This window comes from Bubalus kerabau, chromosome 19 (genome assembly GCF_029407905.1).
Source record: "Bubalus kerabau isolate K-KA32 ecotype Philippines breed swamp buffalo chromosome 19, PCC_UOA_SB_1v2, whole genome shotgun sequence".
Classification (NCBI taxonomy): Eukaryota; Metazoa; Chordata; class Mammalia; order Artiodactyla; family Bovidae; genus Bubalus; species Bubalus kerabau.
Genome location: NC_073642.1, coordinates 45450936 through 45477593, shown reverse-complemented (window position 1 = coordinate 45477593; position 26658 = coordinate 45450936). Strand labels below are relative to the sequence as shown.

At 48.4% G+C, this 26658-nt stretch overlaps 4 non-coding genes across 4 annotated transcripts; 2 read left to right on the top strand and 2 right to left on the bottom strand.

Annotated features, from left to right (window-relative positions):
* Positions 1–1952: 1952 nt before the first annotated feature.
* TRNAY-GUA (transfer RNA tyrosine (anticodon GUA)) lies at positions 1953–2042 on the bottom strand. Its single transcript is given in 2 exon segments — positions 1953–1988; positions 2006–2042. It is a non-coding gene; the product is annotated as a tRNA-Tyr (tRNA).
* A 2879-nt stretch (positions 2043–4921) lies between these two features.
* On the top strand, positions 4922–5088 carry LOC129634645 (U1 spliceosomal RNA). The gene has a single exon (XR_008705822.1). It is a non-coding gene; the product is annotated as a U1 spliceosomal RNA (small nuclear RNA).
* A 12903-nt stretch (positions 5089–17991) lies between these two features.
* LOC129634646 (U1 spliceosomal RNA) lies at positions 17992–18157 on the bottom strand. Its single transcript, XR_008705823.1, has one exon. It is a non-coding gene; the product is annotated as a U1 spliceosomal RNA (small nuclear RNA).
* A 2581-nt stretch (positions 18158–20738) lies between these two features.
* Positions 20739–20828, top strand: TRNAY-GUA (transfer RNA tyrosine (anticodon GUA)). The gene is given in 2 exon segments: positions 20739–20775; positions 20793–20828. It is a non-coding gene; the product is annotated as a tRNA-Tyr (tRNA).
* Positions 20829–26658: the final 5830 nt, after the last annotated feature.

The following is a 26658-nucleotide window of genomic DNA, read 5'->3' as shown; positions in this document are numbered from 1 at the left end:
TTTCCTCAATGGATTATATTCCATTATCATTATTACCCTGATTTGGCAGTGGGACTCCTTTGAAACTGGCTCCTGTGAGCTTGATATGCCCCCAAATCAGTCACCGTACATTTCTTCACTTTTCGGCACATCGGCACTTTTCCAGGTTTGCATGTTCCGAAACTAAGAGCCTCACTTCCCGTGGAAGCTGATATGCCCCTTCGCCCTCCTGCCCACCATGACTTCCGGTCGCAGCGAGGCTTCCTGTGAAGTGATGGAGAAGGCTATCAGGCTCAGAGCATCCAGGCTTAACCAGGCCTGTAGGTATCCAGCCTTGGCTGCCCTCCTTCGCCCACCTACCCCAATTCCTGGGCATAAGGGGCTGCTTCCTGGAAGAGGTCAAGGTTCTGTGGACTTCCTGGAGAGGGGGCTGGAATCCAGAGGGAGGGGCAGAGGGCATGGGTGTCCAGGTTGGACTCTACAAACATTTCAGATCCCACTGGTGTGTGCCCACCACCCAAGATCGCTAGCCCACCCAGCAAAAGTCCTCCAGAGGCACAGCAAGCCACAGTGAAGTGGCCTTCCCTCAGCCCGGTGTGTTGCCACTCCCTGACCAGGCAGCGGGCACCTCTGCCCCTTTGAGGTTGGGGGACAGTACCTCAGAGCACCCCTGCCAGTATCTGTGACACCCAGACCAGAATAGTTGGCCATGCTGGTAACCAAAACCCACACTCCTTCCCACTTCCCCAAACCCAAGTCCCCAAGGATTCTACACCTCCACATCCCTTCGGGAATAGATCCAACAAAGGCCTAAGGTTCTTTTTTTTGGCCCCATCTGCTGGTCTTTACAGATGGTATCATTCGAGGCTGGGGTCTCTGCATCCTTAGAGCAACGGACCTTTCTGGAAGGGCACCGGTCAGATTGCAGCGGCACAGCCCTCTAGGCCCTGGCAGACTCCACAGACTCCAGGTCGGCGCATATTAGCAGTGGGACGATTAGAAGGGCTGAGATCAACAGGGTGGGGGGGGCGGGGGGGTGACCACAGGAGCTCGCCAGGAGAGGAAGACAAAGCAGAAACACAGTCTCCAGTTAGAGAGGCAGTTCAGTTCAGTTCAGGCGCTCAGTAGTAACAGACTCTTTGAGACCCCATGGACTGCAGCACGCCAGGCTTCCCTGTCTATCACTAATTCCTGGAGTCTACTCAAACTCATGTCCATTGAGCCGGTGATGCCATCCAACCATCTCATCCTCTGCCTTCCCCTTCTCCTCCTGCCTTCAATCAGAACTAGAACCAAAAAAGGCCTCAGGGGTCGGGGACGGCAGCCCCGGGCCCCTGAGGTTTCGGAGAGCCACACTGCCATCGGCTGGTGAGTTTGGGTGGAGCAGGGGCTTAGGGGACGAGGAGGATCACGGAAAGGGGGCTCAGCTCACCGGACGGCCCGCACCAGCTGCTCGAAGGCCTCATCCACGTTGAGGCGCAGTTTGGCAGAAGCTTCGAAGTAGGCCACGTGGTGGGAGGCACTGAAGGTGGAGGCTTCAGATCGGGGGACCTGGGGCGCGAGGCGGGGATACGGAGGAGTCAGGGGCCTGCAGTCAAGGCTAGTCCCAGCCGGGGGTGGGGGGAGGCAGAAAAACACACTGTGTGCTCTAACTGGGGTAACGTACTGCGGAGGCTCAAGTGTAGAGTCCTCTGAGATGGACTCCCAACTGTAAGCAGTCTCTGGAGTTTCCCTCCCACAGGAAGGGAGGGAGAAAGTACCACTCCCTGCTGTTCTCTGTACCCACACCCAAACCAGTCTGTCCCCACAGTGAAGCTGCTCCTTCTTGATGACATTCCAGCCCATTTCCTTCTGGGTGCTCTCTCCACTTCAATCTCTTTCTCCCAATTTAGCCTTAAGGACCCAGCACTAAAGTTAGCCACCTGGTGAGAACCTCCCCTGCTTTTCACTGGGGAGCAAAAGCAACCAGCACCTCCTTCGAGCCGGAGTCGAACCAGCGACCTAAGGATGACCACACGTGTCGGATCTACAGTCCTCCGCTCTACCAGCTGAGCTATCGAAGGGTGCGCGCCACCAAGCGACCGGGGACCTTACTTTTTCTGGAAATGCCGCAACACCACACTGAGACGCCCGAGGTGAGACCGTCCGAACTGGTCGGAAGCCCCTTTGAAGAGACCGGTGTGCTCGCCGCCAGGGCGCCAAGTGCCGGTGCGAGGACCCGGCAATCCTGCGGGGTGGCTGCGGCCCGGCCTTTGTGTCGGCCGGCATCGGGGCAGCGAGTTTCAAGATGCCTCGTTTTCTCTCCGCCGTCCCTCTTTCTACAAGTGGGGACCGCGGCCTGAAAGTGAGGAAGAGGGCTAGGGGAGAGGCGTTGGGAAATGGATGCGCGCGTGGGGTGCGGGAGGCCGGGCCGAGGAGAGGGCACCGCGGAGCCGGCTGCCGACCGCCTAGCCAGCCACCTGGTGCTCTTTAAGTGCCGTCAGTTCAAACTACTCTTTTGGTCAAAATGGTATTATTTGCTGTGGCACGTTGTGCCGCCCTTCAAAGCCAGTATCATCTTGCCTGCATTCTGCAGGTCTCCTATGGATCTCCCCGCTTTCGCCCTCCCACCTTTACAGCCAGAGTGATTTTCTCTCCTTTGCTAGGGGAGTGTGGAAAGGGGGTGGGGGGTGGGATGTGGAGGGTTTAGATGAAGCTGCTTCTCTTCTGGAAACTTCTGGTTCACTCAGACTTGAACCCTTACACAGGTCTACACGACCCTCAGTTCTTGTCTCCACGCAGTCACCTCTCTCAGTTTCGGTACCATTCATAAATTTTGTTCTGTATTCAGGACCTTCATGCTATTCTCCACACACTGCTCTAGCTGTCCTTTTGCTAGGGATGCTCTTCCCAAACAGCCCTATGCCTAGCCCCCTCCCTCCACCCCCCAGTCTGCTTACATTGTCACCTTCTCCTGGGAGCCTCCCCTGACTACCGAAATCAACACAGCAACCTGCATCCTTATAGCAGTTCCCCATCTCCTTTCCTTCCTCGATTTTTTTTTCTTTTTTCATAGCTGTTAACATCTAACATACTAATTAATTTGCCTACGGTGTCTATTGTCAATTTTCTCCCACCTCCACACCCCTTTCTCTAACTAAAATATGACATTTTAGTTGGTCTAAAACATTTTGCCTTACACCTGAAACTAACACAACGTTGTAAGCAACTATATTTCAATTAAAAATAATTTTAAAAATTCCTCTCTGAGAAAGTTCGACACCTGACACAGGCCCCTGTCATCCTTTTTCTTTCTCTTTTGTCCCCGCTATGCTGCATTTTAGTTCCCTGGTCAGGGTAACCCGTAACCCTGCATTGGGCGCTCAGAGTCTTAACCACTGAAGCACCAGGAAGGTCGCTTGACTGTCCTTTGTTAGAGCATTCATTTAAAAGGGCTTGCAATTGTGAAGATGGTTCTGTCTTAGTCCAAAGGGTCTCTCTCAAAGACTGGGAGCCATTCCTTTGAAATGTAAGCAAGGATAGGGCCTCTGTTTCCCACTTTCTGTGCGAGGACCCATCCTAACTTCAGTAACTGCCCGCTGACAAACACGGCTGGCCTGCCTCTCTACTGACCAGCTCTGTGGTTTTTCACTGCTGCCTCTTCTGAGCCCCCTCCCCCTCATCCTCCCTTTAAAACGCTCCGATCCCCTCGCCCATTTCGGAATGGAGCTCGATCAGCTCTTTCCCCTGCTGTCAGTATTCACTGACTGAATCAAGTCTGCTTTCAGCACTTTCTCCACGGTCTGCTGTGTTCCTCTTTGACCGAGTCAGATCGGAAAGGACCAAAGGACACCTAGGGGGCCGCTCAGTGTCTGCCCGTTGGAGCAGGAGGCGGGGGTGGGATGCGGGGGCGAGGCCCAAGGGAAAGGTTTCCTGACCCAGAACACCGCGCTCCGGGATGCCCCGCCTGATGCGGAGAAGGCGACAGCTCGCGCTCTCACCTGGTTTTCTCTCTGCAATAGGACACCGGGCTTTCCTTCCAGCATCACTAGGATAGACTACATATCCCGAAGGACTTTCGTCACTTTTACTTAAAAAGACACCGTGAAGAAACGTTACCACGCTTTCCTATTAAGGCGGCTTTAGGGGCTTAACGTCGAAGGCAATGGCAACCCACTCCAGTACTCTTGCCTGGAAAATCCCATGGACGGAGGAGCTGGTAGGCTGCAGTCCATAGGGTCGTGAAGAGTCGAACACAACTGAGCGACTTCACTTTCATTTTTCACTTCCATGCATTGGAGAAGGAAATGGCAACCCACTCCAGTGTTCTTGCCTGGAGAATCCCGGGACAGGGGAGCCTGGTGGGCTGCCGTCTATGGGGTCGCACAGAGTCGGATACGACTGAAGCGACTTAGCAGCAGCAGCAGCAGCGCTTAACGTCAACCGGCAAATAGCTCTTTCCTGAACTTTCCATGACTAGAAGATGAGTTCAGAAAGGGGAGGGCAAAAATGGGCTAACATTTTTTGCCGAAAGGAAGGTGAGACCAGACCCGAGCCCCGACCCACCCCCTCAACTGCGGCGCAGCGCGAGCTCGCGTCTTCCCAGGTCCCCCCTGACTGGTCGCCAGTCGCCCACGCGCTCCCCTCACGAGACACTGGCGAGTCTCGGGTGGGTTAGTAGGTCCCGCGCCCCCGCGCGAAAGAACATGACATCCGGGGCATCCCGGCAGGGGGCGTGGCGTATGTAGATGAGCGGCGCGCGGAGGCTGCTGGTCCCGCTCCTCCCGGGCCTCGGTGTCCTGCGTGTGCACACGCGGAGGTTCCTGAGGTTGTTCCCCGGGTGGGCGAGGCCGGGCCGGGGGACGCGCAGGGGCGTAGGGGGCGGAGGTGGTGCGAGGGAAGTGACCGTGCGTGCAGAGTGGGGCGAGCTCGAGGGTGCTGGGCGGTGAGTGGGCGGCCACTTATATTTACCTGGCAGAAAAGTATACTATGATCATGAAGGTGGTTTTTTCAGACTGAGGTCTTATTTATTGCGCTCCTGTTGTGTTGACTTTTGCTATTTTTCCAGAAGTGGTGAAATTCGACTATTTTATTTGTGGTAGTGGGGGACTGCGTTCGCGCTTTTTCCTGAGTCTTTTTTGGTCTTAAAAGCAGCTGGTACAACGGGTTTCGCGTGTTTGTATTTTGAGTGGGACTTTACTCCGTTTAATAAGCTACTAATTTTATAAAATGTACACATAGGCAAGAAATTGTGCTCCTAGAAAAAATGTAAAGTAGTTATAGGAGATAAAAGCATACGCTCTTTTGTTGAATAGCATCACTGACTGACTGCGTCTGCGTTTGTTTGAAATCTACGAGTTTGTGGAATACGATTGAGCAATTGAACTAAAGTATACGTATTCTGAGATTTTTGTCACATGCTTTGCTAGGTTGTGATCCTTTGTTTTTTAACCTTGTTAATTTGTTATTTTGTAGAGGCAATGGCACCCCACTCCAGTGTTCTTGCCTAGGGAAGCCTGGTGGGCTGCCGTTTATGGGGTCGCACGGAGTTAGACACGACTGAAGCGACTTAGCAGCAGCCGCAAATGTTTTTCAGGGGTTTTCAAGGCAAGAATACTGAAGTTGTTTGCCATTCCCTTTTCCAGTAGAACATATTCTATCAGACCTCTCCAGCATGACCAGTTTGTTTGGGGTGGCGGCATTGCTTAGTTTCATTGAGTTAGGCTGTGGTCCGTGTGATCAGATTGGCTGGTTTTCTGTGATTAAGGTTTCATTCAGTGTGTTTGCAGTCTGATACCTTCTCGCAACACTTGTCTTACTTGGCTTTCTCTTACCTTGGACGTGCGGTATCTCTTCACGGCTGCTCCAGCAAAGTGCAGCCGCTGCTCCTTACTTTGGATGAGGGGTATCTCCTCAGGGTAGCCCCTCCTGACCTTGAACGTGGAGTATCTCCTTTCAACCCTCCTGCGCCCGCGCAGCTGCTGCTCCTTGGACGTGGGGTTGCTCCTGTCGGCCACCGCCCGTGACCTCAGGTGTGGGGTAGCTCCTCTCCGCCCCCACCCCTGACCTCGGAAGTGGGGTAGCTCCTCTCGGCCGCAAGATGGTTAAACAGTGGAAACAGTGTCAGACTTTATTTTGGAGGGCTCCAAAATCACAGCAGATGGTGATTGCAGCCATGAAATTAAAAGACGCTTACTCCTTGGAAGGAAAGTTATGACCAACCTAAGACAGCGTGTTAAAAAGCAGAGACATTACTTTGCCAACAAAGGTCCGTCTGGTCAAAGCTATGGTTTTTCCAGTGGTCATGTATGGATGTGAGAGTTGGACTGTGAAGAAGGCTGAGTGCCGAAGAATTGATGCTTTTGAACTGTGGTGTTGGCGAACTCTTGAGAGCCCCTTGGACTGCAAGGAGGTCCAGCCAGTGCATCCTAAAGGAGATCAGTCCTGGGTGTTCATTGGAAGGACTGGTGCTAAAGCTGAAACTCCAATACTTTGGCCACCTCATGCAGAGTTGACTCATTGGAAAAGACCCTGATGCTGGGAGGGATTGGGGGCAGGAGAAGAAGGGGGATGACAGAGGATGAGATGGCTGGATGGCATCACCGACTCGATGGACGTGAATTTGAGTAGACTCCGGGAGTTGGTGATGGACAGGGAGGCCTGGCGTGCTGCGGTTCATGGGGTCTCAAAGAGTCGGACACGACTGAGCGACTGAACTGAAGGTTTTTCTTTTAAGCTTTCTAATTTGCCTGCCATCGAGTTGTTTTCTATTGCCTGATACTTCCCCCCGCCCCTCAGCCCAGTAAATAGCAGTTGTGTATTCGGCAGCAGGAGAAAACCTCGGAGCAAAAAGCTGACTTGTACTTTTGAGATTTTTGAGGCGAAAAAGGCAAGTTCTGTGTCTGTGCAAAGAAGGCTTAGCAGTGAGTGAAGGTGATGAGCTTCTATATAGCAGTGGGGTTGGCTTCTCTGGACAGGAGCAGATCGTGAACAGGTTCTAATCTGGTGCTGCAGGTATTAATAACTTGGTTGTGAGGTTTGGAAGGACTCGTTGGATGGGACCGGGTTCTGTAAGTTGCCAGTCATTTGCTCGTCCTGGAGGGTTGGCGCGTAGAGAGTATATAATACACAGCCGTGGACAAATTCTAGGCTTTCAGAAGGGGCTAGGACAGCATTATCCCCACTCTCAAGATGTAGGCATGTGATGACAGCGAAGGCCTGTTTATGAAGCCCTTCCAAAACAAGGGGCTTGTGCTTCTAATGGACTCGGAAGACCAGGCAAAACCCTGGCCATTTGCTAAGGTTTTTCATAAATGCTGTATAGAGTCTCCTGACTGCCCAGGAAAAAAAAGGAGACTGCCATTGTAAGACTTGGAATCACAATCCTGATGTGGACCTTTCCTCTAGTGATAATGTTGCCCTTCCCCATCCTGATAGCTCAATGGATAAAGATAAAGCTATCAGGCAGGCTTCCCTGATAGCTCAGTTGATAAAGAATCTGCCCGCAATGTGGGAGACCTGGGTTTGATCCTTGGCTTGGGAAGATCCCCTGGAGAAGGGAAAGGCTATCCACTCCAGTATTCTGGCCTGGAGACTTCCATGGACTGCATAGTCCACGGGGTTGCAAAGAGTCAGACACAACTGAGAGACTTTCACTCACTCCATCATCCAAGTCAGTTCTGGCCCAGGCTCTCCGGCCCCATAGGCACTGGGACACGTAACGTGTAATGGAAGATGAATACCAAATCAGAAAAAAAAATTCCCCTGTGCAAAAAAGGGAAAGATATTTACTCCTCTTTCTCAAACTGTTTATTCTTTTGTTTTTGTTTTGGTGTGTGCCAGACTTAGTTTTAGCTTGCAGGATCCTTGTTGCAGTGTGTGGGATCTAGTTCCCTGAGTAGGATGGAACCCAGACCCCTGAATTGGGAGTGTGGAATCTTAGCCCCTGGACCAATAGGGAAGTCCTCCCCGTTTCTTAAAAAATTTGCAAATACCTGTTCTGTCCTTTTGAGATATATAAATACATAGTGTTTTTAACAGCTAAACAAATCTTTTGTCAATGTTGCAACCTAAGAATGTTTGTTTTGGGCCTTTGAAGCCATCTTTTTGAAGTGTGAACATTAAGGAAATGCTCCATCTCCCTCTACCTCAGGGAGTTTAGCTAAAGTGGCTGGCTCCATGTTGTAATGACCTGCTTGCCATGGAGATACGAGTTTTATTTCCTTTTGGATAAAGGCACACGGATGGCCACTCCAATTACCAGTTGAATTTAGAATGAACTGTGTAGCAAATGGTGCTGTCAAGTCCTCCTATTGAGGACAAGTTCTTGAAGACGTATATGTAATGAATTGTATCTGCCTGCCTATATAACAGGCAACATTCTTATTGTTATGGGGTGAATTGTGTCATTCCCCCTGCCCCAAGATTCATGTGTTGAGGCCCTGGCCCTCACGTGACTGTATTTGGAGACAGGGCCTTTAAGGAGGTAAATTAAGATTAAAATGAGGTCATAAAGGTGGATCTCTTAATTCAATATGACTGATGTCCTTAATTGGAGATGTGAGGGACAGCTGCAAGCCAAGGAGAGGCCTCATGAGAAAGCAAAGCTGCTAATATCTTGGTCTTGGATTTACAGCTCCTCAAACTGGGAAATGTTCCTATTATTCAAACCTCCCTGGCAGTCCATGATGTTTTATTACGGCAGCCCAAACTGAATGATATCCTGTCTTTGCAGTCTATTTGGTGCATTTCTTGTGATGTACATTACAATGTGGTTTAGTAGTTTTTCAGTAAAAATATTTTCTTTCTTTCTACCTTTATGGAGAGGATTCCCTGGTTTGACAGGAGATGGTATTCTCAATGGTCTGGCATTGAGGACAAGTGTTGGTTTGGTGGTTCTTGACTTGACTGAATCGGGTAAACGTCTTGTGGTCTCATAACAGTCAGGTAAGAAAAGACCCTGAGTTATTTTTAAAAGTCTCCCTTTTAGGACTTCCCTGGTGGTCCAGTGGTTAAGACTCCATGCTTCCAGCGCAGGGGGCATGGGTTTGATCCCTGTTAGGGAAACTTCTGCATGCCATGTGGTGTGGCAAAAAAAAAGCGCCCTTTTTCAGCCCTCTGCTCTTTTCAAATTCTAGCTGGAGGAACCACCGGCTTCAATATCAACATATTAAGTAAGCATGGGTAACATAGGTTCTAAAATTCTCGGGATCACTATTAGCATTGAAGGTAAAAGAAATATGTCTATGTGTGTGTGTGTATGTGTATATATATATGTGTGTGTGTGTGTGTGTGTGTGTGTGTGTGTGTGTGTGTGTATATATATATATGTGCCAGCTTCCCTGGTAGCTCAGATAGTAAAGCGTCTGCTTACAATGCGGGAGACCTGGGTTCGATCCCTACGTCGGAAAGATCCGCTGGAGAAGGAAATAGCAACCCACTCCAGTATTCATGCTTGGAAAATCCCATGGACCGAGGAGCCTGGTAGGCTACAGTCCATGGGGTTGCAAAGAGTCGGACATGACTGAGTGACTTCACTTTCACTTTTCATTGCTGTCATTGACAGAGTCATTTCCTAGGCAGGTTGATAAGGAGTCTAGGGGTCCCCAAGGAGAGAGGGGTCTGGAATTCTCAAGGAGGAAGAAAGGACAAACTTTTTTTCTTTCTCCACATTCCTTAGGATTATATAACAATAATGTATCCTGCCTAAGGACAGTCTTTGGATTCAACCTTCTGTTATCTTAAAATGTTAATTATGGGAGTAGACCTGGTCTTTACAAGGATGTATTTTGCCTGAGGACAGTATTATCTTAAAATGTAAATTATGGGAGTAGGTCTAATGAGGTCTTTACAACTTCAAGATATTCTTTGGATTATATAACTTCATTGTTAACACTAGCAAGCGGGTACTCTTTCTGCCCCCTTCTGATGCCTATGTCAGAAGCTTTCTCTGTCTCCTTTATACTTTAATAAAACTTTATTACACAAAAGCTCTGAGCGATCAAGCCTCATCTCTGGCCCCGGATTGAATTCTTCTCCTCCGGGGGCCAAGAATCCCGGTGTATTCGCATGATTCAACAACAACCTTTCATCATCAGGGCTTCCCTGGTGGCTCAGATGGTAAAGCGTCTGCCTGTAATGAGAGAGACCTGCGTTTGATCCCTGGGTCGGGAAGATCCCCTGGAGAAGGAAATGGCAACCCACTCCAGTTCTCTTGCCTGGAAAATCCCATGGACGGAGGAGCCTGGAGGGCTACAGTCCATGGGGTCACAAAGAGTCGGAAATGACTGAGCGACCTCATGCATATCTATATATCTATATATCTATAGTCACTCAGTCTGTGGCTCAGATCATGAACTCCTTATTGCCAAATTCAGACTTAAATTGAAGAAAGTAGGGAAAACCACTAGACCATTCAGGTCTAAATCAAATCCGTTATGATTATACAGTGGAAGTGAGAAATAGATTTAAGGGACTAGATCTGATAGAGTGCCTGATGAACTATGGATGGAGGTTCATGACATTGTACAGGAGACAGGGATCAAGACCATCCCCAAGAAAAAGAAATGCAAAAAAGCAAAATGGCTGTCTGGGGTGGCCTTACAAATAGCTGTGAAAAAAAGAAGTGAAAAGCAAAGGAGAAAAGGAAAGATATAAGCATCTGAATGCAGAGTTCCAAAGAATAGCAAGGAGAGATAAGAAAGCCTTCCTCAGCGATCAATGCAAAGAAATAGAGGAAAACAACAGAATGGGAAACACTAGAGATCTCTTCAAGAACATTAGAGATACCAAGGGAACATTTCCTGCAAAGATGGGCTCGATAAAGGACAGAAATGGTACGGACCTAACAGAAGCAGAAGATATTAAGAAGAGGTGGCAAGAATACACAGAAGAACTGTAAAAAAAAGATCTTCACGACCCAGATAATCACGATGGTGTGATCACTGACCTAGAGCCAGACATCCTGGAATGTGAAGTCCAGTGGGCCTTAGGAAGCATCACTACGAACAAAGCTAGTGGAAGTGATGGAATTCCAGTTGAGCTATTTCAAATCCTGAAAGATGATGCTGTGAAAGTGCTGCACTCAGCCATGCCAGCAAATTTGGAAAACTCAGCAGTGGCCACAGGACTGGAAAAGGTCAGTTTTCATTCCAATCCCAAAGAAAGGCAATGCCAAAGAATGCTCAAACTACCACACAATTGCACTCATTTCACACACTAGTAAAGTAATGCTCAAAATTCTCCAAGCCAGGCTTCAGCAATATGTGAACCGTGAACTTCCAGATGTTCAAGCTGGTTTTAGAAAAGGCAGAGGAACCAGAGATCAGATTGCCAACATCTGCTGGATCATGGAACAAGGAAGAGAGTTCCAGAAAAACATCTACTTCTGCTTTATTGACTACGTTGAAAGCCTTTGACTGTGTGGATCACAATAAACTGGAAAATTCTGAAAGAGATGGGAATACCAGACCACCTGACCTGCCTCTTGAGAAACCTGTGTGCAGGTCAGGAAGCAACAGTTAGACCTGGACATGGAACAAAGACTGGTTCCAAATAGGAAAAGGAGTACGTCAAGGCTGCATATTGTCACCCTGCTTATTTAACTTCTATGCAGAGTACATCATGAGAAATCCTGGGCTGGAAGAAGCACAAGTTGGAATCAAGATTTCTGGGAGAAATATCAATAACCTCAGATATGCAGAGGAGAAGGCAATGGCACCCCACTCCAGTACTCTTGCCTGGAAAATCCCATGGATGGAGGAGCCTGGTAGGCTGCAGTCCATGGGGTCGCCAGAGTCGGACACGACTGAGCGACTTCACTTTCACTTTTCACTTTCATGCATTGGAGAAGGAAATGGCAACCCACTCCAGTGTTCTTGCCTGGAGAATCCCAGGGACGGGGAAGCCTGGTGGGCTGCCGTCTATGGGGTCACACAGAGTCGGACACGACTGAAGTGACTTAGCAGTAGCAGCAGATATGCAGATGACACCACCCTTATGGCAGAAAGTGAAGAGGAACTAAAAAGCCTCTTGATGAAAGTGAAAGAGGAGAGTGAAAAAGTTGGCTTAAAGCTCAACATTCAGAAAATGAAGATAATGGCTGCTACTGCTGCTAAGTCCCTTCAGTCGTGTCCGACTCTGTGCGACCCCATAGGCAGCCTCCCACCAGGCTCCCCCTTTCCTGGGATTCTCCAGGCAAGAACACTGGAGTGGGTTGCCATTTCCTTCTGCAGGAAAGTGAAAAGTGAAAGCGAAGTTGCTCAGTCATGTCCGACTCTTAGGGACCCCATGGACTGCAGCCTACCAGGCTCCTCCGTCCATGGGATTTTTCCAGGCAAGAGTACTGGATTGGGGTGCCATTGCCTTCTCCGAAGATCATGGCACCTGGTCCCATCACTTCATGAGAAATAGATGGGGAAATAGTGGAAACAGACTTTATTTTTTTTGGCTCCAAAATCACTGCAGATGGTGATTGCAGCCATGAAATTAAAAGACGCTTACTCCTTGGAAGGAAAGTTATGACCAACCTAGATAGCATATTCAAAAGCAGAGACATTCCTTTGCCAACAAAGGTCCATCTAGTCAAGGCTATGGTTTTTCCAGTGGTCATGTATGGATGTGAGAGTTGGACTGTGAAGAAAGCTGAGCGCCAAAGAATGGATGCTTTTGAACTGTGGTGTTGGAGAAGACTCTTGAGAGTCCCTTGGACTGCAAGGAGATCCAACCAGTCCATTCTGAAGGAGATCAGCCCTGGGATTTCTTTGGAAGGAATGATGCTAAAGCTGAAACTCCAGTACTTTGGCCACCTCATGCGAAGAGTTGACTCATTTGAAAAGACCCTGATGCTGGGAGGGATTGGGGGCAGGAGGAGAAGGGGACGACAGAAGATGAGATGGCCGGATGGCATCACTGACTCGATGGATGTGAGTTTGAGTGAACTGTGAGAGTTGGTGATGGACAGGGAGGCCTGGCATGCTGCAATTCATGGGGTCACAAAGAGTTGGACACAACTGAGCGACTGAACTGAACTGAACTACTCTTCAATTTCTTGGAAGTGTTTTACTTTCCATCTGGTGATAGCGTAGTAGAAACTTGTTTTTTTGGGCCACCTTTCTACTTGTTCCTTTTCCTCCATGGTTCTCATACAGAACAAGTTCTCTGACTTGAGAAACATGTATTATTTTTTTCTCCTTTTAAAGTACCGGGGAGACCTGCTGTGCATATTAAAAGCTATCATGTCCTGTGCTATAGATGCCATGTTAGTGGAGCTCCTTCGAGAAAAAGACCCCTAATTTGGTAACTATGTACCTCCTGAAAGAAGAGATGGATGGCCAAGAGTGACTATCTCACACTTCACTGGAAAAGCCCTCCAAACAGAGACAAATCCATGTATGGAGCTGGGCCTTAGCAAATAATGACACTTTTTTAGTTTGAGATAGAGAAAAATTAACAAAACTTAACAATCAAATTAAGGAGAAAAAAGAGAATTTTATTTTAGTCAACCTGAGGATTATAACCCAGGATAAGCTTTGAGAAAGAAATCCAAGGCACAGTCACATATATTTTTCAGAATAAAGAATCATACATCAAAATAACATACTGACATTTTACATAAAGTTCACCAAAGATGCATAGTTCAGGTAAGCATGTACAAATCAGGCAGCAAGCCACCATACCCTTTGACACAGCTGGGAAAGAATGCCAATCTTCTGAGAAGTTACATCGCTGTTGTCAGAAGAAAGGGAGAAAAAAAATGATCTTTATGGCCCAGCAGGCATTTCTACCTCTAAGGAGATCTGGTTAATGTATAATACACATCACACACTAGGGAGGGCCCAGTATGGGCAGGGACTATGTTATGCTTAAATTTTCTTGTCCTGTTTATACATTCAGTTCCATCAGAATCAATAATTTACCAAAAGGATAAGCTATGGTCAGGTATAAAACAATATCATTTGTCAAGAATTCAATTAAAAGGGGGCTTCCCTGGTGGCTCAGTGGTAGAGGATCTGCCTGCCAGTGCAGGAGACACAGGTTCCATCCCTGGTCAGGGAAGAAACTACATGCTGTGGAGCAACTAAACCCATGCACCACTACTGAGCCTGTGCTCTAGAGCCCATGAGCCACAACTACTGAGTCCATGAGCTGCAACTACTGAAGCCCGTGTGCGAGAGCCTGTGCTCCAAAACGAGAGACGCCACCACAATGAGAAACCCACACAGCACCTCAGACCCAACACAGCCAAAAATAACTAAGTTTTAAAAAAGAATTCAATTAGAAGGAATAAACCAGTTTTTAAAAAATTAGAAAAATGAGAATTTTAAAACAGCGCTCACCTTGTAAAGAAGTAACAAATTTGATAAATAATTGACTAATATGTAGATTTATACAAGATCTCAGAAAAATTAATTTATTATTCCATTAATATTAAGGCCTGTAAGCTTCTGCTGCTGCTGCTAAGTCGCTTCAGTCGTGTCCAACTCTGCGCGACCCCATAGACGGCAGCCCACGAGGCTCTGCCGTCCCTGGGATTCTCCAGGCAAGAACACTGGAGTGGGTTGCCATTTCCTTCTCCAATGCATGAAAGTGAAACGTGAAAGTGAAGTCGCTCAGTTGTGTCCAACTCTTCACGACCCCATGGGCTGCAGCCTACCAGGCTCCTCCGTCCATGGGATTTTCCAGGCAATTTTAACCCTGCAGTTATCCTGACTTCAGTACCATCGTCTGCGAGGTTTATCTGTGTAGTTGATCTGAGTTCTGGTTATTTTTCTGTCCCCCTAATGGCAGAGTCTTTGTTTTCAAACACAGAGTCCTATATTGATGGCAAAGGATTCCTCAAGGGTTTCAGGACTCTTCTATTTTCTGTAGGAAAAAAAAAACAGAAATTTATGGGAAAACTTACAGAACTATGTCCCAGCAGAAGGGTCTGTAATTTTAGATGATTTTCTAACAGTCTCCTAAAGGACACTGGAAAACCAACACCTCAGCTTTGTTCCAGCTCCTTGCTTCACAGAGAAACAAGGCCTCACAAGACAAATTGTAGGATTGTGAAACAGAAGTAAAATATTGCAGATTCATTTTGATATATGGCAAAAACCAATACAATATTGTAAAGTTAAAAAATAAAATAAAATGGCAAAAAAAAAAAAAAGTAAAATATTTAGGGTATGTTGTCAATCGAAGGCTGCAAAGTGTTACAAGCTAAGAGTCACCTAATTTTTCAGTGAAGCATCTAGTACAAAAAAGAAAAGACAGTTTGGGGTCAGGTACAAGTACTAGTTAGGTAGGGACTTCCCTGGTGGCTTAGCGGTAAAGAATCCGCGTGCTATGCAGGAGACCTGGGTCAATCCCTCGGTCAGGTAGATCCCCTGGAGAAGGAAATGGCAACCCACTCCAGTATTCTTGCCTGGGAAATCCCATGGACAGAGGAGCCTGGCGGGCTACAGTCCATAGAATCACAAAGGGTTGGAAACAACTGAGCAACTAAACCACCACCAGCACTAGTCAGGTACTTAGATGGTAGGTTTCAGCTTTTCCAGAGGCAAAACTTCTGACAAAGCACTGTGTGGGAATTCCCCAGATCTACTGGTTCAGTTCAGTTGCTCAGTCTTTGCGACCCCATGAATCGCAGCACGCCAGGCCTCCCTGTCTATCACCAACTCCTGGAGTTCACCCAGACTCACGTCCATTGAGTCAGTGATCTACTGGTTTGGTCCCTAGAAAAAAGATTTTGAAAAAAAAATCAGCTATTTTCCCCCCAATTTGGGTATTCCAATTTTTAGAAAAAAAACTTTTCACTTATTTTGTTATGAAAACAAAGTGTTAATGGAATTTTAAGTCAAAAGTTAGGATTAGGCTATAAACCTAATAGGATGGTTCTCAGTTCTTGATTTCAGTGTCCTGGAAGTGCCTACTTGTGTGCTTTTCAGCTGCAGCAGCAGCTGCCACACTTTTTGAAGGCTCAAACCCTGACCTTGGGTTGCTTATTTGCTATCAAAGTGAAAGAGAAAATCAGTTGGATTCATATTTCTCATGTGAAGCCAGTAAGTACCTTAGGAAAACCAAAGGGTGATTTACACAAGAACTTGACACTTAAATTTTCTGGAATAATTGACATTGGAACTGAGCTGTACTGAAAAGGTAATGATTCTTTCCTACAGATACATGTTTCCAGTCAATGCCACTTTGCACTCTCAGAAATGGTTTGTATTGAAGTTGAACAGCTGTCATTGGTGATTATTGGCAGAGCACTTTTTATAATATCAAAATAAATCTAACTTGAATCCATGTCAAGTGCTAAATTTGACACAAAAACAATTTTAATTGAGTACAATGTTGTGTTAGTCTACTGTACAGCAAAATGACTGTTATATATACATTTTAAAATATATATTTGCTCCGGTCAATGTAAGTACTTGACTTAAATATGAGGTTAACTCTAAAAGCTGACTTAAATAAAACCCAACATTCAAAAAAACTAAGATCACATGGCATCCAGTCCCATCACTTCAGCAAATAGATGGGGGAAAAGTGGAAACAGTGACAGATTTTATTTTCTTGGGCTCCCAAGTCGCTGGAGGGGTGTCTGAAGCCACAAAATTAAAACATTTGCTCCTTGGAAGGAAAACTATAACAAACCTAGACAGCATATTAAGAAGCAGAGACATCACTTTGTTGACAAAGGTCTGTATAGTCAAAGCTATGTTTTTTTTTCCCACTAGTCATTTATTGATGTGGGAACTGAACGATAAGAAATATCAAGCACCAAAGAACTGATGCTTTCAAACTGTGGTGATAGAGAAAACTCTTGAGAGTCCCTTGGACTACAAGGAGATCAAACTAGTCAACCCGAAAAAAAGAAAGCTAATTCAGAATACTCACTGGAAAGACTGATGCTGAAGTTGAAGCTTCAACTTGGTCCACCTGATGCAAAAAACCTGATGCATTGGGAAAGAACCTGATGCCGGGAAAGATTGAGAGCAAGAGGAGGAGGCAACTGAAGAATGAGATAGTTACATAGCATTATTGATTCAATGAACAAAAACGAGTTTGCTCAAACTGCTCAATGTGTTAAGGGACAAAACAGCTGACATGTTCATAGTACCTTAAAAATAGACACAACACCCCAAGTCTCAAATAGCTCAAACACTGCAGACTTAAAAGAACATCTGAAATAGTCAAAAACTCAGATATGCTCTGTCACTTGCTCAAGTGAACAAGTAAAACTTTTTACTTCGCAAAAATCTCTCACTGCCTTAAAATCTGTTTCTTAACAAAAATTAAAGAAAAAATAGTTAACAAGTATTAATTTTATGTTTATCACAATCCTGAGAACAGTTTAGTTCAGTTGCTCAGTCGTGTCCTACTCTTTGCGACCCCATGAATCGCAGCACGCCAGGCCTCCCTGTCCATCACCAACTCCCGGAGTTCACTGAAAGCCCCGTCCATCGCGTCGGTGATGCCATCCAGCCATTCCATCCTCTGTAGTCCCCTTCTCCTTCTTCCCCGCATCCCACCCGGCATCCCGCCCGGCATCCCGCCCGGCATCCCGCCCCTTCCTGCCCCCAATGTGTCTCAGCAACACGATGTTTTCCAAAGAGTCACTTTTCCCCATGAGATAGTCAAAAAACTAGAATTTCAACTTTAGCATCATTTCTTCCAAGAAGATCGAAGACTGATCTCCTAGCAGTGTAAGGGGCTCTCAAGAGTTCTCCCACACTACAGTTCAAACTGTGTCAATTCTCCTTCGCTCCGTTTTTTTCACAGTCCAATTCCCACATCCGTGATGTAACTACTAGGAAAACCCATAACCTTAACTATGCAGGCCTTTATCAGCACAGTAATGTTTTTTTCTTATGACTATACTACCCAGACAGCTCATCTTTTTTCTTTTAAAAAACAAACATCTAAAAGTAAGAATTGATAATGATCAGTTTTATATTCACTAGCGTAAGTATTCAAAAAACACCAGCGATTATATCTCAAACAGTAAAAAAAAAAAAATCTAAACCTGTTATTCGCAGTACCGTACATCAGGAGAAAGCGCGAATGCAAGCCCCCCCCCTCCTACAAATTGTGCAGTCGAACCCTTCATATTTGGGGAAATAGCAGGACTCAGCACATCCAGACTACAATAAACAAGCCTCATTCTAGAAAAACCACCTTCATGATCATCGTATTTTTTCTGCCAAATAAGTATGAGTTGTTGCCCAGCCACCGCCCAGCACCCTCGAGCTCGCCCCACTCTGCACGCACGGTCACTTCCCTCGCACCACCTCCGCACACTCAGCTCCTGCTCGTCCCTCGGCCCGGCCTCGCTCACCCGGGGAACAACCTCAGGAACCTCCGCGTGTGCACACGCAGGACACCGAGGCCCGGGAGGAGCGGGACCAGCAGCCTCCGCGCGCCGCTCATCTACATACGCCACGCCCCCTGCCGGGATGCCCGGATGTGATGGTCTTCCAGGCTGGGGCGCGGGACCTACTAACCCACCCGAGACTCGCCGGTGTCTCGTGAGAGGAGCGCGTGGGCGAGTGGCGACCAGGCGGGGGCGGGACCTGGGAAGACGTCAGCTCACGGTGCCCCGCAGTTGAGGGGGTGGGTTGGGGCTCGGGTCTGGTCTCACCTTCCTTTCAGCAAAATGTCAGCCCATTTTTGCCTTCCCCTCTCTGAACTCATCTTTTAGTCATGGAAAGTTCAGAAAAGACCTATTTGCCGGTTGACGTTAAGCCCTAAAGCCGCCTTAATAGGAAAGCGTGGTAATGTTTCTTCACGGTGTTTTTTTAAGTAAAAGTGACGAAAGTGCTTCGGGATATATAACCTATCCTAGTGATGCTGGAAGGAAAGCCTGGGGTCCTATTGCAGAGAGAAAACCAGGTGAGAGCGCGAGCGGTCGCCTCCACCGCACCAGGCGGGGGCTCCCGGAGCGCGGTGCTCGGGGTCAGGAGCCCTTGCCCTTGGGCCTCGCCCCCGCATCCCACCCCCCACCACCCCCGCCTGCTGCCCCAACGGGCAGACACTGAGCGGCCCCCCAGGTGTCCTTTAGTCCTTTCCGATCTGACTCGGTCAAAGAGGAACACAGCAGACCGTAGAGAAAGTGCTGAAAGCAGACTTGATTCAGTCAGTGAATACTGACAGCAGGGGAAAGAGCTGATCGAGCTCCATTCCGAAATGGGCGAGGGGATCGGAGCGTTTTAAAGGGAGGATGAGGGGGAGGGGGCTCAGAAGAGGCAGCAGTGAAAAACCACAGAGCTGGTCAGTAGAGAGGCAGGCCAGCCGTCTTTGTCAGAGGGCAGTTACTGAAGTTAGGATGGGTCCTCGCACACAAAGTGGGAGACAGAAGCCCTATCCTTCTTGCTTACACTTCAAAGGAATGGCTCCCAGTCTTTGACAGACGCTCTGGGCTCTAAGAACCATCTTTACAATTGCAAGCCCTTTTAAATGAATGCTCTAACAAAGGGCAGTCAAGCGACCTTCCTGGCGCTTCAGTGGTTAAGACTCTGAGCGCCCAATGCGGGGGGGCACGGGTTACCCTGACCAGGGAACTAAAATGCAGCATAGCGCGGACAAAAGAGAAAGAAAGAAAAAGGGATGACAGGGGCCTGTGTAAGGTGTAAGACTTTCTCAGAGAGGAATTTTTTTCCCCATAACTTTTTAAATTGAAATATAGCTGTTTACAACGTTGTGTTAGTTTCAGATGTAAGGCAAAATGTTTTATATATCGTATTTTAGTTAGAGAAAGGGGTGTGGAGGTGGAGAAAACTGACAATAGACACCGTAGGCAAATTAATTAGTACCTTAGTTGTTAAGAGCTACGAAAAAAGTAAATAAAAAAAATCGAGGAAGGAAAGGAGATGGGGAACTGCTATAAGGATGCAGGTTGCTGTGTTGATTTCGGTAGTCAGGGGATGCTCCCTGGAGAAGGTGACAATGTGAGCGGACTGGAGGGAGGAGGGGGCTGGGCATAGGGCTTCTGGGAAGAGCATCCCTAGCAAAAGGACAGCTAGAGCAGTGTGTGGAGAATAGCATGAAGGTCCTGAATACAGAACAAAATTTATGAATGGTACCGAAACTGAGAGAGGTGACTGCGTGGAGACAAGAACTGAGGGTCGTGTAGACCTGTGTAAGGGTTCAAGTCTGAGTGAACCAGAAGTTTCCAGAAGAGAAGCAGCTTCATCTAAACCCTCCACATCCCACCCCCCACCCCCTTTCCACACTCCCCTAGCAAAGGAGAGAAAATCACTCTGGCTGTAAAGGTGGGAGGGCGAAAGCGGGGAGATCCATAGGAGACCTGCAGAATGCAGGCAAGATGATACTGGCTTTGAAGGGCGGCACAACGTGCCACAGCAAATAATACCATTTTGACCAAAAGAGTAGTTTGAACTGACGGCACTTAAAGAGCACCAGGTGGCTGGCTAGGCGGTCGGCAGCCGGCTCCGCGGTGCCCTCTCCTCGGCCCGGCCTCCCGCACCCCACGCGCGCATCCATTTCCCAACGCCTCTCCCCTAGCCCTCTTCCTCACTTTCAGGCCGCGGTCCCCACTTGTAGAAAGAGGGACGGCGGAGAGAAAACGAGGCATCTTGAAACTCGCTGCCCCGATGCCGGCCGACACAAAGGCCGGGCCGCAGCCACCCCACAGGACTGTCCGGTCCTCTCACCCGCACCCGGACTCTGGCAGCGCGCGCACCGCTTTCTTCAAAAGGGCTTCCGACTAGCGTCCCAGTGTGGTGTTGCGCCGTTTCCGGAAAAAGTAAGGTCCCCGGCCACTTGGTGGCGCGCACCCTTCGATAGCTCAGCTGGTAGAGCGGAGGACTGTAGATCCAATTCGTGTGGTCATCCTTAGGTCGCTGGTTCGATTCCGGCTCGAAGGAGGTGCTGTTAGCTTTTGCTCCCCAGTGAAAGGCACCCCGCCCCCGGCGCCTCTGCCCCGCCCGACACCCTGCGGCAGCTCAGCGTCCTTCCTTCTTGGCCAGAGGCGGGAAAGCCTTTCGAGGACACCCGCACAGCCCCGCGTTGGCCGTGGCTTGGGGACTCGCCTGCGCTGTCTCCTGCCCGTAGGCCGCACACAGGCCCACAGCGCGGTCCGCCGCGGGCCGCACCCTCTCCGCTTTTATTTGCTTTCCCACTCCCGCCCCCGTCCCCGCTCAATGCGCCCAGGCCCACCAAACAGCAGCTGCGCTCCAAAAGCCCTGGAGCGAGGCCAACAAGCACCCAAGCCATCACAGAGTCGGACAGCAGGGCACCCTTTCTGAAACCCCCTCAATGCCGGCTCAGCCCCCAGCTCTTCCCCTCAAAGGAAGGTCACAGTCTCTGTTTCTCCCCATCACAGTCTTTCAACCTCCCAACCCCCCACCCCCCCCTCTCTGTTCCTTTCATATAGTCTCTGCAGGTGCGGACTTGGGGAGACAGAAAACTTTCCCAGCCATCTCTCGGGGCAGAGCTGCCACCCCAAGATCTTCCGAACCACTGCATACCCTGGTCCTACGTAGAAGTAGACACCCGCAGGAGCAAGTCAGCAGGGCTCTCAGTGGGCCTGACAGTGCTGATGAGAAATTCCGCGGCTGATTCAGGTGTCCTGTCCGTCTGAGGACCGGAAGTGGCCCCCGGGGAAGCCTCAGCTTTCATAGGCCGTTGCACCTATCCCTGTAGCCGCTGGAAGGTTCAAGTTCCTGTGGAAAGAACAAGGATTGCTCACACTCTGTAGAAGGGTGGGAAAAGCGCCCCCCACCATTCTGCTACATCTGATGGAGGAGAGAGTTCAGTTCAGTTCAGTCGCTCAGTCGTGTCCGACTCTTTGCGACCCCATGAACCGCAGCACGCCAGGCCTCCGTGTCCATCACCAACTCCCCGGAGTCCACCCAAACTCATGTCCATCAAGTCGATGATGCCATCCAACCATCTCATCTCTGTCGCCCCCTTCTCCTCCTGCCCTCAGTCTTTCCCAGCATCAGGGTCTTTTCCAATGAGTCAGCTCTTCGCATCAGGTGGCCAAAGTAGAGATGACAGCAAAAGTACAGACAAGAGCTCAGAGAGCCCTGAGTCGGGAGCAACGGGGGCTGATGGCAGGGAGAAGGGTGGAGGTTGGGATGGGGGGCATGTGGGGAGATGTTAGCATGAGGGGCACATAAATTCACCTAGTTGCACAGACCACTAGCCTGTGGGTTCTGACCAGGTGGCTAACTTTAGTGCTGGGTCCTTAAGGCTAAATTGGGAGAAAGAAGAGGATGAAGTGGAGAGAGCACCCAGAAGGAACTGGGCTGGACTGTTACAAGAAGGAGCAGCTTTATTTTAGGGACAGACTGGTTTGGGTGTGGGTACAGAGAACAGCAGGGAGTGGTACTTTATCCCTTCCTATGGGAGGGAAACTTGAGACTCTGCTTAGAGTTGGAGCCCATCTCAGAGGACTCTCAGCAGAACACCAATGGCAGCGTGGCTCTTGAAACCTCAGGGGCCCGGGGCTGCTGTCCCTGACCCCTGAGGCCACAAGCCATTTTTTGGTTCTGGTTCTGATTGAAGGTGCGAGGAGAAGGGGAAAACAGAGGATGAGATGGTTGGATGGCATCACCGGCTCAATGGACATGAGTTTGAATAGTCTGCGGGAGTTGGTGATAGACAAGGGAAGCCTGGCGTGCTGCAGTCCATGGGGTCTCAAAGAGTCTGTCACTACTGAGTGCCTGAACTGAACTGAACTGCCTCTCTAACTGGAAACTGTGTTTCTGCTTTGTCTTCCTCTCCTGGCAAACTCCTATGGTCACCCAGCACTTCTCATCTCAGCCCTTCTCCTTGTCCCACTGCTAACTAACATGCTCCGACCTGGAGTCTTTGGAGTCTCCCTGGGCCTAGAGGGCTGTACCACTGCAGTCTGACCAGTACCCTTCCAGAAGGGTCCGTTGCTCTGCGAATGCAGAGACCCCAGCCTCGAATGATACCATCTGTAAAGACCAGCAGATGGAAATAAAGAACCTTAGGCCTTTGTTGGATCTATTCTTGAAGGGATGTGGAGGTGTAGAATCCTTGGGGACTTGGGTTTGGGGAAGTGGGAAGGGGTGTGGGTTTTGGTTACCAGCATGGCCAACTATTCTGGTCCGGGTGTCACAGATACTGGCAGGGGCGCTCTGAGGCACTGTCCCCCAACCTCAAAGGGGCAGAGGTGCCCGCTGCCTGGTCAGGGAGTGGCAACACACCGGGCTGAGGGAAGGCCACTTCACTGTGGCTTGCTGTGCCTCTGGAGGACTTTTGCTGGGTGGGCTAGCGATCTTGGGTGGTGGGCACACACCAGTGGGACCTGAAATGTTTGTAGAGTCCAACCTGGACACCCGTGCCCTCTGCCCCTCCCTCTGGACTCCAGCCCCCTCTCCTGGAAGTCCACAGAACCTTGACTTCTTCCAGGAAGCAGCCCCTTATGCCCAGGGATTGGGGTAGGTGGGCGAAGGAGAGCAGCCAAGGCTGGATATCTACAGGCCTGGTTAAGCCTGGGTGTGCTGATTGCTCTTGATAGCCTTCTGCATCACTCCACAGGAAGCCTCGCTGCGACCGGAAGTCATGGTGGGCAGGAGGGCGAAGGGGTACATCAGCTTCCACGGAAGGTGAGGCTCTTAGTAGCGGAATATGCAAACCTGGAAAAGTGAAGAAATGTACAGTGACTGATTTGGGGGCATATCAAGCACACAGGAGCCAGTTTGAAAGGAGTCCCACTGCCAAATCAAGGTAATGATAATAATGGAACATAATCCATTGAGTAAAATAGGTACAGGACTTAATACCAGTGACACACCAGTATTCATTAACAAAAGGAACCAGATTTTAGTCTCTAAATATCATTCTCCAGCAAAAGGAACCAGGGCCAATAAAAGGAAGCACTTAGCCACTTTTGGGGGTATTTATCTTGCTTTGGGGGTTCTCTTGTACATGTAAAAAAAATCTGCTGTTTTTGTTTTCGGGCTGCACAGCTTTCAAGATCTTAGTTCTTTGACCAGGGATTGATGTCTTGCCCCATCAGTGAAATCCTGGAGTCCTAAACACTGCACTGCCAGGAAATTCCCTCCACATTCTTTTTTACATTTTTTTATATATTAAACTAGTTGATTTACAATCTTGTGTTACTTTCAGGTATACAGTTGAGATTCTTTGCCATTATAAGTTATTATAGAATATTGAATATAGTTCAATGTGCCATGTAGTAAAATCTTATTTATTTTTATAGTGTTCTATAACTATTAATCCCATACTACTAGTTTATCCCTGTATTTTGCCTCCCTCTCATATCCCTACTCCCCCTTGATGCCTAGCATTGTTTTCTGTTTGTGATTGTTTCTATTTTATAAATAACTTGACTTCCTTTTTTTTAGATTCCACATATAAGTGATATAAAAAAACTCTTGAGAGAGTCCCTTAGACTGTGAGGAGATCAAACGAATCAATCCTAAATGAAATCAATCCTGGGTGTTCATTGGAAGGACTGATGCTGAAGCTGAAACTCCAGTACTTTGGCCACCTGATGCGAAGAGCTGACTCACTGGAAAAGACCCTGATGCTGGGAAAGATTGAAGGCAGGAGGAAAAGCAGTGACAGAGGATGATGAGATAGTTGGATGGCATCACCGACTCAAAGCACATGAGTTTGAGCAACCCTGGGAGACTGTGAAGGACAGGTTAAGCCTGGCATGCTGCAGTCCATGTGGTCGCAGAGTCAGGCACGACTGAAACAGTAAGTGATTTTATAGATATTATATTTGTCTTCGTCTGATCTGCTTAGTATAACCTCTAATACCTATTCAGTTCAGTTCGGTTCAGTCGCTCAGTCGTGTCTGACTCTTTGGGACCCCATGGACTGCAGCACGCCAGATCTCCCTGTCCAACTCCCGGAGTTTACTCAAAGTCCATGTCCATTGAGTCGGTGGTGCCATCCAACCATCTCATCCTCTGTCGTCCCCTTCTCCTCCCGCCTCAGTCTTTCCCAGCATCTGGGTCTTTTCCAAAGAGTCAGTTGTTCACATCAGGTGGCCAAAATATTGCAGTTTCAGCTTCAGCATCAGTCCTTCCAATGAATATTCAGGACTGATCTTCTTTAGGATGGACTGGTTGGATCTCCTTGCAGTCCAAGGGACTCTCAAGAGTCTCCCCCTACACCACAGTTCAATTCTTCAGTGCTCAGCTTTCTTATAATTATATAATTAGTCCAACTCTCACAACCATACATGACTATTGGAAAAACCATGGCTTTGACTAGAGGGACCTTTGTTGGCAAAGTAATGTCTCTGCTTTTTAATATGCTGTCTGGTTGGTCATAACTTTTCTTCCAAGGAGCAAGCGTCTTTCAGTTTCATCGCTGCAGTCACCATCTGCAGTGATTTTGGAGCCCCCCCAAATAGCGCCTGTCACTGTTTCCATTGTTTCCCCATCTATTTGCCATGAAGTGATGGAACCAGATGCCACGATCTTAGTTTTCTGAATGTTGAGTTTTTTTGTTTGTTTTTGTTTTTTGCAAGTTGCTTTATTTACAACGCCAACTTTAAAATGAATGTTTAGTTTTAAGCGAACTTTTTCTCTCCTCTTTCACTTTCATCAAGAGGCTCTTTAGTTGTTCTTCGCTTTCTGCCACAAGGGTGGTGTCATCTGCATATCTGAGGTTATTGATCTCTCTCTCTTCCTTTCCCGATTTGGAACCAGTCTGTTGTTCCATGTCCAGGTCTAACTGTTGCTTCCTGACCTGCGTATGGATTTCTCAAGAGGCAGGCCAGGTGGTCTGATATTCCCATCTCTAAGAATTTTCCAGAGTTCGTTGTGACCCACACAGTCAAAGGCTTTTTGGCAGAGTCAATGAAGCAGAAGTTTTTCCTGGAACTCCTGCTTTTTCCGATGATCCAACGGATGTCGGCAATCTGATCTCTGGTTCCTCTGCCTTTTCTAAACCCACCTGGAAGAGCTGGAAGTTCAGGGTTCACGTACTGCTGAAGCCTAGTTTGGAGAATTTTGAGCATTATTTTACTAGCGTGTGAGACGAGTGCACTTGGGCGGTAGTGGGAGCATTCTTGGACATTGCCTTCTCTTTGGGATTGGAATGCAGACTGACCTCCTGCAGTCCTGTGGCCACTGCTGAGTTTTCCACATTCAGCACGTTCACAGCATCTTTCAGGATTATGAAATAGCTCACCTGGAATTCCATCAACTCCACTAGTGAAGGTTCTCAGGCCCACCCACTTGACTTAGCATTCCCGGCTCTCCGGCGGCGGCGGCGGCGGCGGCGGCGGCGGCGGCGGCTCAGTCGTGCCCGACGGCGCGCGGCCCCACTAGACGGCAGCCGACTGGGCTCCCTCCTTCCCTGGGATTCTCCAGGCAAGAACACTGGAGCAGGTTGCTATTGCTTTCTCGGAGGTAAGTGGCCATACCACCTTCACTCTTTTCAGTCCATACCTATTTTAAGTGCTGTAAACCTTTCCCCACATCTGGAAAACCACAGGCGGGTCGTAAGAAAAGTTACGATTATGAAATACCAGTGGGAAAACGCCGCAATTTAGGAGCTAAGCAACGCCACACGTCAGCAAAACGGCAAGCGGCGATTTTCTGCGTATCATCACTACGGTAAATAACGAAACGCTGTCTACTAACGAAGTGAAAGAAACCTCACTAACCCAGCAACCAGGAGAAGCGGCAGCCTACATAGCCACCTAGCTTGGTCTGCTCTATGATAAACCACGTTCAT